We start from the raw sequence: 20,090 nt of genomic DNA, 5'->3' as shown, positions 1-20,090 counted from the left end.
GCGACTAGGAAATGCCGTCACCATGACAACGGCTTTCAGTAAATTTTGCAAAGTTTGACATGTTTTAAATTTGTAAAACCATTCTGAAAACTTGAGTTAAAGACTGAACCATAAGATATTCGCTGCAAAAGGCACGATATAAATTGTCTGTTTTCAATATGATTAAACAAAACAAGATTTCATCAAGTGTTCGCTTTGAAGCTTTGCCTTTTTTTGTATTAACGGTAAATCTCCATTCTGGGTGGTACCTTAATTCATTGCATACTTAACAGAAACAGGACAATTCTGGTGTTAAAATTTTAGCCGCGCAAAGTCGGTTTAAGAGGAAAGGTTCGTTTTATATAGCTATATTGCCTGTTATGTCATGCACACATAAAATGTGATTTGTTACTTCGATATACTGTCAAATGTCATTTGACCCTGTAAACTTTTCAGTTCCGCTACAAACGTCGATAGAAGTCTGGATATCGTCATTAGGTTAGAGGCCATCAATATTTTCCCATAGACGTACATTATAACATTATTGCATGTACGGCTTTTCATGAATCGAAACATGTATAACTAAGTACATGTTTTTCAACAACAATCTTACTTTTACCAAAATATCGGACGAAAAGCATATGAATTGTGATACTTTATTATGAATGAAGTTACATCGTTGGCATGGCGAGAGAAATTTGTGAAAATGTAGCAAATTTTGTCAAAATGTATAATAATATACTGTACATGTAGAAAAAATAACAGTTTTGTAAAAAGAAAATCACTCTTTGGGTTTCATTACATGACTGACCAACCAGAATGCACAGAAGTTACTGTGACCTTATTCTCAGGTAGTTCCCTGTACATTTTAAATGGTTGTCTCTGACCATTACAAGCAAAATATCATGACGTCATGAAATTCAGTGAAGTATGTGAATTATATATCTTTATTGACATAATCCAATGTGGGCGAAGGGCAAAAAAAGCTTTGAAAAAATATCCTCTTGCTATGTACTTTTACCGCTTTGCATTTAGAAAAAAGCGGCTAAGTTATACTAAATGAAAGATTCATCATATGTAGATGTGCACTAGATAGCGTTGACACTTTTCAGACATGAAATTGACATCAACAAGAAAAGAGATCTTGTCAATATTTCTGTTTTTGATGGTTTACCGTATACGAAGGGCGTTCAAAAAATAATGTTACTCTACAGGTTGTTCCGTAACCGGTGGCTAATTTTAAATGCGGTTTTCGGCAAATTTTAAGCAATTTATTTATTTATTTATTTTAGGTCCCCAATCAGATGTGGCCCCTTTTATTTGTCTCGTCATAAGCAGTGTAGGGGTTGAGGCGCACTCCCTACCTGCCTTACAATGACAATAGTAAACACATAATCTAATTTAAATTTATAAACATAGTAATAAAAAACAACAACAAGAAACTTCATGTCCTATATAATATATTATTAACAATGATTATGAATCAGGTGATTACAAACGTTGTCACAATATCTTATCGAAAATGAAATGTTAAGGCCTAGAATTACCCTTTGAGAAACAAAAATCAAACAATACCAAATCATAGAAAAAAAGAGTTGTTTAACATGAAAATTTAACAGCATGTAAAACAGGTATATTACTTTTGTTTTTGTCAAAGAGTAATTTTAAGCCTTAAAGCATGTGAGAGGCACACCTGAACAAGGGGAGAAAGACATGTTCCCGCTATCAATAGGTATATCTGCTGTTATCTCCCTTGCAATAGAACAGCGTCATGAATTCTGTAAATAAATACTTCTGTCGTTAAATAGTGCGTTTTATTCGACCTGGCGGGGTGGAGTTGATCTTTGACTTATGCAAATAATGGAAATCTCTTAAAAACGAGCGAAATATGTATAGAAAAGACAAAGTCTAAAATTCAACGCTACTTTGGTTACATGTACTATATGCTCTGCACAACAATGTAATGGATCGTCGCGAAATACCGCGCCACCAGGTCAAATAAAATGCACTATAATTATTTATACCGTATATAATGTTTCAATAAAGTTCGATCCTGTATCACCAAAACACATACCCGTATCATACATTGATTTGTAGTTATGGACCCTGGCTCTCGACTTAACACCATGTTCGAGTACATTGGATAGCCTTAGGGGTCGGGGCGGGTCATATAAGAACACTATTTGGTCTTCAGACTTCGTGTTTTGACCATGACTAAGATATTTTCGACCGGATTCGAGCCTTTTTGCCAAAGAAATATACCTATATCCTACATGTGTGTATAGGTGTAAGTCCCGGCTATCGATTGAGACCAAGTTGTAGTACCAGGACATGTCATATATGGCTACAAGGTATGCCTCCAACATAGAAAATAAGGCTTTTTGTCATGTCTGGAAGGCTTTGGACCCAGTTGAATCCCGTTTGGCCAAAACATTTTTACCAGCTTTATGCATCGTCGACAATACTACTACTAAGTATGGGTCCTGGCTACAAAGTAACACGATGTTCGAGAACCTGAGTTGGCCATGGGTGTCAGAAGAGGTAATACATGGAGATACATAATTTCAGTAGATATTGACACCATGTAAGAGTTTGACTTTTGTTCGAGTCTCTACATCCGGGGTACCTACCTAAACCATAAGCGTTACATTCAAACTACTTACAAGTCCATTTGATACAATTGGGGCTCATGACAGGTCTAAGAATGCGACTAAGTTTGTTTTATGCAATAAGATGCTGGCCAAAACTAAGCTGGTCCGAACAGGGGAGTCGTGAGAATTGCTCAAATGGTGTCATTGGACTACCTTCACTGCTTTGAAAGTTCATATTTGAGAATATTAGTGGACATTGAGCTATGATCTTTACCCCTATTCGACCGGGATAGAACCCGATTGGGCCAGCTTTCTGAAGTTACTGGCTTGCCCAGCAAGGTATTATTTATTAACATCGGACATAATGTTATGAAGATATGACTTTTCCGACAAGGTCCATCCCTAAATGTAATAAAGTATGCATATTTTCACGAAAAAAATGTACATTTTGATTCGGTTCGATGGTAAATATATGCAAATTACATATCTTTCTAGACAATGTTTAGATTTAATTTATCAGTTATTTCTTTAAATTACATTGTGTTTGGGACATTCAACAATGGATTGAAGTTAATAGAAAACACAGAATTTTTCCGTACGGAAAAGTACGGACATACAGAATTTATCCTAAATAACGTACAGACGGACGGACACATTTTTTTGTAACAACCTTTCAGATATTATATTTCTTACAAAAATAGGTTTTAAGTTTTTATTTGCAGTAATTAAAGCAAATTTAACAAATTATATAAGCACGATTTCCTTAGTTTACGGCTAATTAATATTTTACAAGCAAAAAATGCCAAAGCTCAGGAAATGTTCCCGACGACGTGTCTGTCTGGAAAAAAAAAGATTTTCATATCCGTTTAAATGATAGTTCCAATTCGTTGTTAAAGTTAGTGCAATTTGATACTTTGTTCCTAACGTTTTATATCATAAAATGAAACTGATGAAATTTTCGAAAGAAATGTTACAAAGATTACCGTTATACTGTCCCTATAGCAAGTCTACAGATCGTACAGACTGACAAAACTTACCTAAATCTTTTTATTTCCATAGAAATAATAGATATAAACCAAACCGTTTTACTTTAGTTGTTGAAACATATTTTTATATAAGTAAGGTATATTTACGTGTTTCTTTTTACGTTCAAGTTGACCTGGCACAAAAGTTCAAGCCCGAGCGACCCTTAGGCTCGAGTCTAAACCTTGTGCTTTACTTTTATGAAATACTTATTAGAAAGTTCTACAAAGTGCAAGTACACGTAACTTTTTTATTAAGATATCTTTAGTACTTTTGTCGCAATATTTGATTGAAAATGACCTTTTTTTAAAAAAAATGATTTCAGGCTCGGGGTCCATCAGTAAAAAATGTAATAGTTCAAATATTTGAAATTCAGGTGTTAAGTTATGTGGTGTACCATTTGGGTCGAAAGCTTGCTTTACGTGAGCGTACATTTCAAAATATACGTGCACATATAAAACATCCGACGCATATTTCTTTATGAGCTCTTGGTTGATTATATAAGTGGACATTTATAAAGACGTGCATGTACATTTATCCCTTCTTTTGTTATTACACGTGCACTTATTAATTTACTCGTGCAACTCCGTTTATGAGTGCACCTATATATTTACTAGACGCACTTGAATACACGCGTGCACCTATATGATATAGTAACAAAAGTACGCGTAAATATATACGTCAAGGTAGAGCACATAGTCTAAGAGCAATTTTCTGACCAGTGAAAAACAATCTATGTATAGCATACATTCCATAAATAATTAAAGTCCGAAATCCTGACCTCCTATACTTTCCGCCGAAGTTTTGTATTTTAAAAAGAAAATTCTATATCTCAGTTTCATATCCGTCATAAGTTGATTAGAAAATCTCATATACACGGACAATTAAAGCGGTTTCCTGCTTATTTTCATACAGTGTATCAGGAGTGATGTAATGAAATAGCTTTTGGCTGATTCAATTCATCGTGTTTAATAATTGGTCATAACTTTCAACATCGTTTAAAAGAAGTTTCCTAAACATTTTCTCCATGGACAATTTTAAGAGATAATTTGCATACTTATATTTACTTTAATACTTTCTCTATCATTGATTTCAGCCATCAGGGTAATTATGTCCTCACGCCCTGTTTTAAAGATATAGACAGGATAAATGTAGGCCCTATGACCAATTTAATATGAAAACGAAGAACTTAAGCAAACTATGAATTACTGTTCGTGAAAAATTAAATATATTCACATTTTTTTTTTAGTTTTACCACTGTATATATATTATAATTCCAAATTGATATATATAGTTACTAAAAAAACTGAAAGAATATATTTAAAGAAAATAATATTTCAGAGAAAAATTCTTGTATAATATACTTAAAGTGTAACACAAAGCAAATGTTTAGATCATAACTTTTTTCAGTCGACGTACATAAACACAAGAACATAAAAATAGGTATGCATGCTTTTTGTGCCCCCCATGAGTGGTGGTGGGCATATATATTTGGTATTGTCCGTGCGTCCGTCCGTCCGTACGTGAGAACATCCGTCCGTCCGTAGTTCGTGACGCGCCTAGCTCAAAAAGTATTTGATATAAATTGATGAAAAATTGATATGAACTTGCGCACCTCCTATTTTTCGTCTGGCTCCGCTCCCCTATTTTTAGAGTTTAGGCCCCTGAACTTGAAAGTCAAAAATGCACATTTTCACCTTGGGACAGGCCTAGCTAAAAAGTATTTAATATAGATTCATTAAACCTTGCATAGGTTTTGATCATGATATAAACTTGAGCATCTTATATTTTTCATTTGTGTCCGCCCCCTATTTCAGAGTTATGGCCCCTGAAATAGTCAAAAATGCACATTTTCACCTTGTGACACACCCAGTTCAAAAAGCATTTATTATAAATGGTTGAAAACTTGCATAAGTCTTTATCATGAAATAAACTTGCACATCTCTTATTTTCTTGGCTGCCTCTACATCCTATTTTTAAAGTTATGGCCCCAGAAATTGTAAAAATGCATATTTTTACCTAATTATATACCCAGCTCAAAAAATATTTGATGTAAATTCACGAAACCTTGCTTGAGTCTTTATCATGATGTGACCTTGCACACTTTGCATTCTTCTTGAGAATCTTAGTGCTAATTACAGAGTTATAGCCCTTGAAATAGCCAAAATAGTGGATTTTTTGGTTTGTGATGCTCATAGCTCAAAACGTATATGGCCTAGAATAACGAATCCTTTTCATAAAATGTTTGTTGAGGCTATACCCCATTAAGACTGCAAACATTTTAATTATTGCCCCTTACTTGTGACAAATTTACCAGTGTGTGGGGGTGGGGGGGGGGGTGGGGCGGGGGGGGGGGGGGTCACACTCTGTGTCCTACAGACACATTCTAGGTTCTGGGTTATCTAGTTTAAACAGATTTATTCCCAGATAGTAAACATATACATTGATATATAGTCATACAGTGAATATTATAATTTAGGGAAGGATAAAAATGGAAGACAAGTCTTATAGAATTAAATGAGTTATCCAGAGAAAATACTTGTGATTTTTACAAAAAAAAAAAAAAACAACAACAACTGTCAGTCATTTTTAAAAAAATATAAATCTGTAGATGTAATATTTTAACAAATATTTTTCTTTGCTTATTTCTGATAACCTTTATTTTAAATGTGGTTTCGCATACATATCTTCTTATTTGCAAATGGGCATCTTGTTTTTCCATAATATTGTTTTTTTTCAGTTAGATATAAATCGGTTTTTACCTGCTAGAAGATCTTCATTAAGTTAAAGTTGAATCAGTAAGTATCAAATCGGCAACAGTAACAGCTCCGGGAAATGTCTTTAGGTCGATCCACACCTTAGGAGCGGAATGTAGACATTTAACGGAATAGTATTAAATTTTGCTAAGTTATAGATCAAACCGTTTATTTTCAGAATGTATGTATCGTATTTTTTTTCGATTTTACACTTGTGCATGCACATGAAAAGCCCCACCTGGTGGCAGATGATCTTTCACGTCAGTTGCTCGTTTTCTGTTTGATATTTTACATTTACCTGTTTTTTTTTGTTTTTTTTTTATACCAATATTTAAGCCGTCTGTTTAGAATATGTCCGATATGGGAAGAGAGAGGAGGGGGGCTTGATTGATAAGCACCGGACAATACCAATCACGTGATGCGTACAAGCTTCTCTTAGGGCGTCGAATTCTTCATGTGAGAAAGCCATCCAGATGGTTTTACGGAAGGTCGGTAGTTCTATCCGGATGTCTGCCTGTGATGAGATAATGCACAGAGAGGCACCTGAGAGCTTCCTCTTTCATTAAAACTGCAAAGTCGCTATTTGACCTAAATTTTGTCGGGGCGACGTTAAACTCAACAGAAAACAAAACGTGATCGGTATATTAGAATGTGCCGTGATGTTTCGATCTAGCTATTCGACATGTCCCGAATGTATATCGAATTCATGCGCACGCAGCTAGCCCGACTGAAACGAGAACAAGTCGGGTGAAATTGCTGTACCAAGCGAAAACGTGGTAGACAATTGATCCCACTGTGTGTTTTTGTGGTTTATATGTCAATCATGAACATACGGCTTGTATTGTTAATGCGCTTGTTTGTGTGTGACATCGCTCAGAAGACTTACTGTGCTGTTTATGTGTGACATCGCTCAGAAGACTTACTGTGCTGCTTATGTGTGACATCGCTCAGATGACTTACTGTGCTGTTTATGTGTGACATCGCTCAGATGACTTACTGTGCTGTTTATGTGTGACATCGCTCAGAAGACTTACTATGAATTTTTTTCAAGGTCATATCTTAAAGGCCAGAAGGTGTTGAGAACGAGAGAGACTGTCGGCTCGGGGAATGAGATAGAGATGAATGCCCAGATGAGGCTTATAACCTCATAAACTTTCGTTATTAAACTTTATCCTAACTTTATCCTCAGGGCGAGTATAATAGCTAATTGAAATAGACCAAAGATCTTGTTGGGGAAAACGTAATTAGCTGACTAGTGAGTAAACATAGGTCATGTGGTTAATTCAGGTCAAGGTGTGTAATTGTCCGCGCCCACAGGCGCGGAGTATTTGTGTAGCTTTATTTGAGTGCAGTGGGCAGTGTATGTCGTAAATGAAAATTTATTCCTTTCGATTTGCAAAATTTCAAATTTTTATTTTAATGTCTGCTCTATCAGTATAAATGGAATCAAATTTAACAACGAACACGAGAACAATATGTTTCACAAGAATAAATAAGCAGGAAAGAAATCAAAGTGCGGAAAAGAAAGCAATTTGTGTCGGACATCACTTTGAAAATTCCTTTCGTTTTCAGTTTGATGAATGTGCCAGAAAGAAGGTTTCCTTTTTCGTGTGTAAATTTGTTTTACTTTCTATCTTCTTTTAAAAATTGATTTATTATATTGATGATATCTATGATAGGAGGTATAGAGCTTTTATTTTAATGAAATTTCAGATTACTGCTTTTTAAAGTTAATTTATGCTAATTTTTAAACTTTTCTATTGTCTTATTTTTATTAATACTATATATAAGTAAATTAGTTTATAGAACTCTTTGGTTATCATATATCTCAGTTTTTATTATCACTAATTGCGACAACGCTTCGGCCCATGGCCTTTATAAAGTCACATACACAATTCTTAGACTACATATTTTGCAATTATTCGGGCTAACAAATACATAAGTTACGTTATATGGAATCACGAAAGTGACGTTTACTAAAACAATACAATCGACATAGACTCGTCATAATTGGGGATCATACTTTCTACTTGACGCCCTGCTCCGCGGCTATTCAATTTCTATTGTGTGTAGGACCCATGATTACAATATGTAACAGTTAACCACCACGCGCCACACCTTAGCACGCAAAACCACATGTATCTTATAAATATAGAATTTTATATAAAATAGTCTCTGTTGTGACAGGCGTCACTGTCCATTCAGGATTTTCATGCCTTTTCAGTGTCAATTTAAGGTTAAAAGGTAGGACTGGAGCAGGTTTTTAAAAAACATGCACTACGTATAGGATAGACAACGAGTGCCGTTGTCTACGGGATATATACAACGAGCAAAGCGAGTTGTATATATTCCGTAGACAACGGCACGAGTTGTCTATCCGACTTAGACCACGTGACATAAAAACTGCAATTACTGAAAACTGTCCCACGCGTTCTATAGAAATTAGGATTAATGTGTTTTATAAGAGTGATATTATCTTTATACTGTTAGCGCTTATTTGTCTGTAGGGCATGTGAAATAATGCAGGTTACTTTGTATAAATTCAGTTTTACTCATATACCGGATTTACTAAAATTTGACGTTCATTCATACCACAGTCACACATACAGCGCAGATAGCTACGTTTAGCTACGTATAGAAACGTAGTAATTCGTACCGATTTGTACCTGAGCCGTACGGATTGATACGGGTTACTACTTTAAGGTACGGCTCAGTTACGGATCGATACGGATCAGTATGGATGACTACGTTTCTATCCGTGGCTAGAAGTAGCTATCCGCGCCGTATGTGTGACTGGGGTATAACAATATGAGTCATTTGAAATCGCAAATGCTAAACAGTTAAATATGGATTTCTCAAAAATACTCAAAATTGAACTGCTGAACAATTAGTTTTTGTGAGGAGTTTGCATGTTGGGGAAACACGATGACAAGATACGTTGATTCAAGAAAATAGCCACGTTCCGAAACTACAAAAAAGGCTGACAGCAAATCGGAGGTAAACATGTTGGATAAAAAATACTGTTCAACAGTGTTGTTTGAAATAATCTGGTATTTTTAAGTATTGACTAGTGCTTACTGGTAATATACATAATCACGTACAAATTATCAGATTCTATTAGAAATCACTTTTAAAAAATCGGTATACAGTGACAAAATAATTATGGTTATATTTGTTCGTATAAAAACAAGAACCAGTGTTGGTGTCTATTTATTTATTTATTTATTTTGTTTATCAGATATACATTGTGGTAGATGCTCGTAGGACTTTTCTTGTAAGAATGATGTAGTTGTTCTGCTTTCTAACAGGGCCCAGTTATTCGAAACTTTACCGGGTTGTTAGTTTAGTTTAGTTTAGTTTATAGTAATTTATGTTAGCTCGATTGTGATGAAAGCTTTAAGCTTATTGTGACCACTCTCGAGTCCGTTGCCTGGGAAAACCAGTACTGGTGCCATATGAGAAGTCATGGTCGTGACCCCAATGATGCTCGAACCCATGACCCCTGCTTTAAGCTGTTAAACTAACCGCCTGTTTAATTTCTATTCAAGATACTAGTCTTGGTGGGTGGGAAACACTTGTATGATGTTTTGATGTTACTGTAAAATGATTTAGTGTTTATAATACTTAACAAGTACATTTGTTTTTCTAAGTTTTTTAAACTGTCGAAATAGATAGATAGATAGATAAATTTATTTCAACATAAAATGTACAATTTACATGGCGACTTATAATTAAAACATACAATCAAACAATAAACAAACATGTATGAATTAATATAGCCATGTCAATCAACATTATATGTTAAGGATAACACAAAACAGAGTTAAAATAAACTCTTATTTCCATTGTGGTCCTTAAGATATAGTATTGTATGACATAGGAAGAATAATTTATCACAGTAAAAAAATAAACACAGCAAATGCCCGAAGATAAGTTTGTATAAAAATCCTATGCTTAAAAATGATTGACTAGTATAAAAAATGATTGACTAGTAAAAAAACACAATGCAAAAATCTACCTATAATGCAATCTAACTAAAAGTTCCTTAACCTTACGTTTAAATGAATACATGGTTGTGGCATCCCTAACATTTTTTGGCAGACTGTTCCATAAACAACAACCATTATAAGCAAATGTTTTTTCCCAAAACCTTTGACCACTGGGAGAGCATATCTCTTACTATCTGACATTGAAAAACCTGTACCATCAAGGGAGGCATTTGCCTTTGCTCTGAACCTTGTGGGATAATCATGAACAGTATTGATAGGGGTAAAGTGTTCACTTAAATATGAAGGAGCAAAATTAGAATTTATTTTATAAACATGACAGAGAGTTATTTGATTAACTCTACTTGAAACTGGTAACCAGTTAAGACGTGAAAAATGCTCAATTCCAATGTGTGACATGGGATTTAAATTCAACACAAAACGTATAAGTTTATTTTGTGTGACCTGTAACTTGTGTTTTAATTCCTGTGTTAAACTATTAAACCAAGTAGAAGAGGCATAGTCGAAATGACATTGTACAAGTGATGTAACTAAGAGCTTTTTTTGTGTGCAAAGTGAGGAATTCACTTTTACGGTAGAGGAATTTTAACCGAGCATTTGATTTCTTAATAACAGACCTAGCCATTGACTCAAATGACAAACTTTGATCAATGGTTGCACCAAGATATTTAACTGAAGATTTGGATTCAATAGTTTGACCATTGCAATTTATATCAAGATTACCATGTTTTCTAACCTTTGCACTGACCCAAATAAAATAGATTCTGTCTTACCAAGGTGAAGAGATAGTTTATTACATACAAGCCATTGACTGACAATATTCAGATCCTGACTTAAGAGATTTTCAATATCACACTTGTTTTTGGCAGACACAAGAATTGCTGAGTCATCAGCATAGAGAAGCAGCTTGTGTTTTACAACAGCTGACATGTCATTCACATAAATAAGAAAAAAGCAGAGGACCTAATATAGTTCCCTGGGGCACACCACATGTTATATTGGCAGAAGAAGACAAAGTACATGATTTTTCAACCAATTGGCGTCTATCAGACAAATACGAAGAAAACCATCTGATAGAGGACTCTGTGAGACCCAATGCTCTTAGTTTCATTAAAAGAATTGAGTGGTTGACGGTATCAAACACCTTTTGTAGATCTAAAAGAACCATACCCACAAGATGACCTTTATCCATCTGAAAACGAATATAATCTGTGAGGTGAATAAGGCATGTATCAGTTGAAAACCCATGTCTAAAACCTGACTGATATTCATACAAAAGACTATTTTGAACAAGGTACTGTTCTAACTGATCATAAATGACTCGCTCAAAGATCTTAGATACAATACTAAGGATAGAAACTGGACGATAATTCCCAACATCCGTCTTATCATTCTTTTTGTACAAAGGCACTACACGAGCAGACTTAAGTTCATCAGCGACAGTACCTTGTATAATTGATAAGTTTATAACATGTGAAAGTGGACCAGCAATAATAGAGGCCGAGTCTTTAACAAAACGTGAGGGAATCCCGTCTAAACCTGTCGCCTTATTTGGACAAAGATTGTTTAGGTATTTCAAAACCTTATTTTCAGAAACAATTGAAAATGAAAAACTATCAGGCTTTACACGTTTAGAAGAATAAAAATTAAAAACAAAATTCATACCAAAATTATTAACACAGTTTGGTAATTTGCTCACAAGTTTATCTGCAACAGAGGTTGAAATGTGTTAAATTTTTCTGCCACCTTAAGTTTATCAAAACAAATGTTACCATCAATGGTCAGACCAATATTACTTGAGCACTGATTATTCTTACTTGGTAAACCTAGATCTTTTAGGCTTTTCCATAAAGACTTAGAGTCATTTTTATTGTTTTCAAGAGAAGATTAAAATATACTAATAAAGTTAAACGACTGTTAGCCCAATCGCCTGTTAGTTTCGAACAACTGGATCCTGTTGTTTGCAAATGTAAGGATCGTGCTGGCATGTCTATTTTATAACAAGTGCACATAAAAAGTTACAACTGTTGGAAACGTTTCAGTGAATATGTAAATTACGTATTTACCCAGTTGGTTATACACTACAAATATGCTGTTTCTTGTAATTCAATTTGATTTTTATATAATTTATAACTGTTACTCAATTCATAGATTTGCGCATTTCTGGATATGTTTATGTTCGGTCTCGGTCACAAACAATCCCGCAGGCTTCTGCAGACTGTAATACACACAAAAAGCGTGTATTATCCCTATATTAATATTTAGACGTTGTCAACTGAATTTACCTCCAAGTCAGTCTTATTTTTTATCCCACTGATAACTGGTGAAAATGTGGCAAGGTCATTTAACTCCGGCGTTAGTCTGTAGTGTTAGATGGAAAATTGGCACGAAATTCACGCGTTTTTGCCCAAGTTTCCCCCGATATATATACAACGCTACTGTTTTATATGAAATATAGACGGGTACAAGTCTGCTTTGCGATTGGCTATTTACGGATTATCGTGGTCTAATTATAGAAAGTTATAGGTTTCCACAAGAAAACGCTTATAAAAAGAATAAAGTTCAAGTTCAAGTTCAAGGTTTATTCGGCAAATTCGGCATTACACATGCCTTTGGCCATTAACAAATATAATTGGAACATGGCATATGAACAATTGATACAAATACATGTATACATATACAGTTCAAAAAAGTAAAAGTGTATGCATACAATAAACAAACATATAAATTACAGAAGAAAAACAAAAATGTTAGGAAACATCTAAACAAACAAAACATTTACAATAATCTACGTTACATTATGTAGTATTGTTTTTAAGTGTATCAACTCTATATTGCATGGCTTCTTTAATAAACTTAGCTATCTTAACAAGCACCTTCGCATTTTTTGAAGACATTAAATTATTAAATTTTTGGACAGTGTGCCATTGTGTATTACCAAGGTGCTTTTTTCTAATATCAGTATATTTACTACAACAAAGAATGAAATGATATTCTGACTCCACAACATTTCGGTTACAAATCTTACATAGTCTGTTACTTCTATCTATATTATTATATCTACCAATCTCAATTTCAAGCTGATGTGAACTTAATCTCATGCAAGTAAACAATTTTCGTAAATCAGTATTTTTTAATTTCACAATATAATCCTCAAAACAGAATGACGTTTTATATTTACAGTAACTGTCCAATTTAGGCATAGCATTTATAGATTCACTCCACTCTTGAATGAATTGATCATATAATCTGTTTTTCAACAACGGGAAATAGTTCACATTATTATCAAAGTTCATGCGTATATCCGTGTAACCAAGGTGATCTATTATAGAGTTAATTTGATTTGACCAGCAAAAACCGTTAATAGTTCTACACTGATCAAGATAAATATCATATAAAGCAGTATTAGGGTTCTTCATGATCTTTAACCAAAATTTCATTGCTCTTATTTTACAAACAACAGACAAAGGTAGTACCCCTAATTCACCATACACCGCATAATTTGGGGGTCTGACTTTTAACACCCAGGAGGTATTTACAAAACCGAACATGTAACTTGTCAATTTCTTTTAACTTGTAGACACCCCAAACTTCTGCGCCATATAGTAAAATAGGTAGGACCATTGAATTAAATAAAGACAATTTTGTTTTAACATCCATATCCACACGATCAAATAAGGACAGAAGATTAAAATAAGCTCTAAGAGCTAGATCATGTAGAAGCTTAACAGCATCTCTGAAAGTTCCTGTACGTGTAAATTTAATTCTTAAATAAATAAAACTGTCAACAATTTCAACTTTTTTATCATTTATGAAAAATTCTACGTTATGATTGCATTTTCTTTTCTCAAAAATACAGATTTTAGTCTTATCTATGTTAATTTCTAAGCCCCATTTAACAGAATAGTGCCATAGACTGTCAATTTGTGCTTGCAGACTCTTTGGGTCAGTGGTGAATAAAACAATATCGTCTGCAAATAAAATAAGATATTTTGACAATAAGTCTAAGTCATTCTCAGTCAAGGAGTTCATATCAATATTATCAACTATATCATTAACAAAAAGAATAAACATTATCGGTGACAAGGGTTCTCCTTGCTTTAAGCCGATAGTGACATTGAAAAACTCTGACATTTTCATAGAGCTTGACATACGTACACATGACTGAACATTGTTATATATTGACTTAATCATTCTAATCATCTTGCAACTTATACCTGATTTAATAAGTTTCTCCCATAATGCCTCACGGTTGACAGTATCAAAAGCACGTTTATAATCTACAAATATACACCATAACTTGGAATTATTAGTTAAAACCTTTTGAATGACAGCATGTAACAGAAAAATTGCATCAGAAGTAGAGTGACCATCTCGAAAACCGAACTGAGAATCGTTAAAAACATGTTCACTCTCACACCATTTGTTAATAATAAAGAAAATATTTTTGCTATGACATTAACAAGGGTAATGCCTCTATAATTTGAACAACCATTTACATCACCTTTTTTAAATATAGGCACAATGACTCCCTTTATCCATGCATCGGGATAGCTACCACTATCGAATATATAATTAAATATGGAAAAAAAATAAGGCGATATAAAAATTTTCGCATCGATAAAAAAATCAGCCACATTATTTTCAAAATCACTACTTTTGTTTCTTTTCAACAACGAGATTGTTTTGTGAATTTCTTCTATACTGATAACACAATCAAGCTGCTCAACATCTAACATATTATCACGTGTACTTTGAAATTCCGATTCAATATTTAAATCATCAGGCCTGCTATTAGAACTTTGTGAAAAATGCTTTGCAAAGTCATCAATATTTAAATCAGTAGACACATTTTTAGATTTTCGAAATTTATTTAAATATTTCCAAAATTTTCTTGGTGATTGTTTGCTAAGTTTGAATAGTTTACATTTTCCCTTGCTATAAAAATTGTTTTTAGCTCTTCTCTTAGCTTTGGCAAAATTGGACCTGCAAGTTAAAAAATTGACTCGATTAACCTCAGAATTTTCTAACAACATGTTTCGTTTAGCATGTGAAAAATCTCCTTTAGCAATTCTACAGTCATGATTAAACCAAACAGCTTTCTTTCGTTGTTTAGGTTTATTCGTAACAGTTTTTCCGAAACAGTTATATGATACCCCATGGACGAGATTTGAAAAGCAATTTATACATTCATTTATATCATAATCTCCAGACAGAAGCTTATCCGTTACGTCATCAAATAAATGCGCTTTACAATTAAGAGCATTAAGAAATTCATCTTTATTAGATGCGTCCCAAAATATTTTATCGTACTGAACTGAATCATTTGCGAGATTACCTTCACAGTAAGACATGCTAAAACTAACCGGACAGTGATCAGAAAACTCGCATAAATCCAACACTTTGAAGTCATTTATAAATTGAAAACCATTTCCATCTGTAATTAAATAATCGACCGTACTGGCAACTGGTCTATTTCTATTCAGCCCATGAAAAGTACACTTTCCTTCGTGCAATCGACCGTTAACAATATAAAGATCACATAAAGGGAGGTAATTAAGCAATAAATTATCTGAATTATTTATTTGAAAAACTGTTCTATTATTTATGTTAGTCTTGAATCTTCGTTAAATATAAATATTATAGTCAGAAAATGAAAATTAATAGGAAGAAATAAGATCAAAGAGACCTTTGTGTTTTTGTATTGATAAACTAGTATAAAGGCTACTACTCTCAAGGTAAAACGACAAGGGATTAATATTTTGTAATATTAAAATGCGCTATTTAACAACAATTGAGGCGCTATTTAACAATTGAGTGTAAGTAATGTAAAGTTCCACCGCGCGTTTTGAGTCGTGACAGAATGATACACTTTTCCAATTGGGTTAAATCGGTATTCGGTCCATATCCGGCTGAAAACTCTCCACAGAGTAAGTTGATAGTCAAGTCAAATAGTTTCTTTATGTCTCTTCATACATATCACATAATAAAAGATTACAATATTGCAATATTTAAAAAATACGTATGCCTTTCTATACAGATATATAAGAGACACATTTACTTATTCTAAAACCTAATATTCAGTTAGATGCTAAGTCACCGTCATAAAACTATTAAATCCTTATAAGTTGGCATAACTTAAAAAGGCTACTTACATAAAATTAAAAAAAGCATGAGGAAACTGCGAATCCATCTGTGACTAGCTTGAATATAAGATGTTGTACGGAAATTTTGAATCTATCTGTGACCAAATAAAGTTAACCAGAGCTGTCGCAGGACAGCAGTGCTCGACTATTCGACAGCCTTGTCAAATATGAATGAACATTTAAGTAAAAACAAAGGGGCATAATTTTGTAAAATTGCAAAACAGGGTTACGGAACCTGTACAGTGCATATCAGCTCATGCAAGTGTACAATTGTGGGAAGTTTCAATCTATTCCCATAAGTGGGTACTAAGATACATTGTACCAGCTTATATACAAAACCTTAACCAAAAACACTGCTAAGCTAAACAGGGTTCTGTAAAAATGTAAAGTACAGTTATGGAACATGTGCACCGAATGTCAGTTCATGACAGTGAACAGTTGTCAAGTTTCAATCAATTCCCATTAGTGTGATATATATGTTTTGTTTTAATGAACTTGATTATATCGCTGGCGCAGATGTTAGAGCGTTTACAATGGTTACAAACCGTGTATATAGAGCCCACATTCCTGATCAGACATTTATCAGAATAATGGTCTTGATAACATTTGAGAGAAGTTTGAAACTCAGACACTCCGGATGAACAACTACGGAAGTCTGAAATTAAGCACAACCTTGTGTATACAATACATTTCATTCCATCTGGAACAACTAATACGTATTAGACCTTTCTGATTCAATATACAAAAAATTAGAAGTCAATTTCGCATATGGGTCATGATTAGTCAATATTTAGGTCACTATATACAACAAAATTAATCAGTTCAAAACCTCTTCAAGTCGGTTCAAAAGCTCTTCAGTCGGTTCAAAAGCTCTTCGGAGCTTATGTTATAATGTTGCTTTCTTGCCGACTTTAAATAAAACTTATCTTATCTTATCTTATCTTACAATAAAAATCCGGCTCAAACTATAAAGACAATGTTATATCATCCCCTGTTCTATCAATACTACGTACACTGCTTTGTTTGGCGCGGAGTTTCCTTTTGCTGCATCTTGCAGCAAACTTTGTATTTGTTTATATATGTATTCGGAGTTGTGAAAGTGTTGAATGTGACAAATGTCATTATGTGTATATGTAAAATTTGGATTTACATGTTACAAAATTTTTAAAGCTTGTGGAAATAAAAGTAGTAAGAATTGTAAAAAAATGACAATATGATTTTCACAAATGTTTACATAAAGATAAATTTCCAGGTTTTTATGATTGTGATCATATGTGGTCTAAGTATTTCTATGATAAGATTGTGAATCCATTGATGTCTGTATAAAAGAATGACTGGTATAATTCTTTGAATAATGATAAAGGAACAAGTGGTAGAAGTTAAGGACCTACAAGTTATTTAAACAGAATTATGAACTGGAACCTTGTATAGGAATGTTTATATCCAAGAAACATAAAAGGGCGTATGCAAAATTTCGATGTGGTGTAGCCCAGCTTCGTTATTAGACGGGGCGGTATGAAAATCTTCCAGAGTGTGTCCATTTTGTAGATCATCAGTTGAAAATGAAGTCAAAAATTAAAAGAAATTTTTCGCAAATACATTTCCATATACGCTAATCGAATTTTTGCTTGAAAATAGATTGAAGCAATGACTTTCTCCTCGGTAAGCTATATATAGAAAAATAGAAAAACATCTCTATATATTTAAATGCAATTGTAATTATGCGACAGACTGTTGAAATTTCCACAGAAGTACTAAAATAACATTGCAAACACAAGTCTGAGAAATGTCGGGGACAGCAGAGTGAATGTATTGCATTTTCGTTCTTTTTAAATTATCGATTGCAGGACACTAATAGATTATGGAGTGAGTGTATGCAAATTGCTTATCTGTTGACACCTGTTTCATATTACCATCAATATTTGTATAGCAGGAAGTTAGGTGTATTCAATGCTTTTGAAATTTTTTTTTTCGAAAATTTGAGTATTTTAAATTGAGTTGGATCTGGGTCATTGGATGGCCGTTTCGGTTTTGACTGAATTTCGACACGTCATATTAGGTGTCAATATAAATGTCTTTGAAATGCGTACTTTTCTTTTATTCAGAAAACGTTTTTCATTTTGGATACGCATTCGGGCCGCAATACGAAACTTTCGATGAAACTGTCCCTCGCATCGAACCCGTCGGGGATCAGTTGCTGTTTTCCATGTTAATCATAACATATATCTGAAAACATACTGTATCAATTACCAGTTTTTAACTATTTTTTTATTATTGAAAGTTTGTATATATCTGGTATATCTGCTCCTCCCATAACTTCCGGTTAGTCCGTAACTCCCTGTCAGAATACTATTCAAGGCTCCGTTCTCCGGGATGACACTAGTAATTTTTCAAAATGATTTTAGGATTTTTTACTTTAAAATGGTTTTAGCTATATGTGGCAGCTCTCTGAACATCAACAATTTTATGTATAAATATACAGGAATATTACTTAGGTGTGCTGGACCACAATGCAACAGAAATATACAGAATCAATTACACAGCTTTAGACGAAAATTCTTACGTTTTTAACATACGACACTATGATTAACAATACTTTCAGTCTAAATTTACCTGTATATTTAAGAAATTACTGACTGTGACTGGGAGGCGACTGTCTGGTCGACACTGATGATTAAGCCTTCATTGAAAACACAAATTAGTGTGCAATATTAAAATCAGCACTATTGTATTACAAGTTACAGGTTAAAAGATGATAAAACAGATATTTCAGGTTTGAACAATCTAGGCCACTCCTGAATTCATAAAGAGTAGAACTAGATTTAACATGATGTGGTAGGTTATTTCAGAGTCTAATGGTTCTTGGGGAAAAAATTGAGTTCTTGTGATAATGGGTGCGAGAGGAGGGAATATAAAAGTGAAGGTCCTGAGAGTGTAGCCGGTAATGATGATCTACAAAAAAAAAAACAACAACAACAAAAAATAGAATGACGGATTTTATATAAAGAATCATGGATGTAAGGATGTGAAATTTCTCCTTGTTTCTAACGTTTGCCAGTACAGTTATCATTTCTGTGATGCTTCATCTATAAACATACTTGATTTGAACATATCTGGTGACAGTCTTTCGTACTTTTTCAATTCCATATGTTAGCGATTGTTGAATGCCGAACAGTTGAGCAATATTCGAGTTATGGTTGAACATGTTTTATACGGAGTTTCTTAAATTTGTACATTTATCATTTGTTTGATCATTTCTTTTCATGTATTTTCGGGTCATATTTGTCTTTTTTGTGATCTAACACTGCTGGTTCGCCTAAATATTAAGCATTTTTTTTGTAGTTTTTAATCCATGGATATGTAGCTTATAGCAAAAAGCAATGCTTTTTTTTAATTTCTTTTTATATACCCTAAACACTTCGCATTATCGGAATTAAACTTCTTTCACCGGGTCTTTTTCCAAAGCTCTAATTTGTGGAGGTACTGCTAGAGAATCTCACAATCATGCATGATATTTATAGTGAGATAAACTACTATATCATCAACAACGAGTCTTATGGTTCTTTTAAATGAGCCTGGCAGGTGACA

The 20,090-nt window shown here is 33.6% G+C and overlaps 1 protein-coding gene across 1 annotated transcript in view; it reads left to right on the top strand.

The window, feature by feature from the left end:
- LOC128549404 (uncharacterized) overlaps window positions 1–20,090 on the top strand; it is a 502,205-nt gene that overhangs the window by 63,646 nt on the left and 418,469 nt on the right. The window lies entirely within an intron of this gene.

The sequence above is a fragment of the Mercenaria mercenaria genome, chromosome 16 (genome assembly GCF_021730395.1).
Source record: "Mercenaria mercenaria strain notata chromosome 16, MADL_Memer_1, whole genome shotgun sequence".
In the NCBI taxonomy this organism is placed as follows: domain Eukaryota; kingdom Metazoa; phylum Mollusca; class Bivalvia; order Venerida; family Veneridae; genus Mercenaria; species Mercenaria mercenaria.
This window is presented reverse-complemented; position numbering and strand designations above follow the sequence as displayed.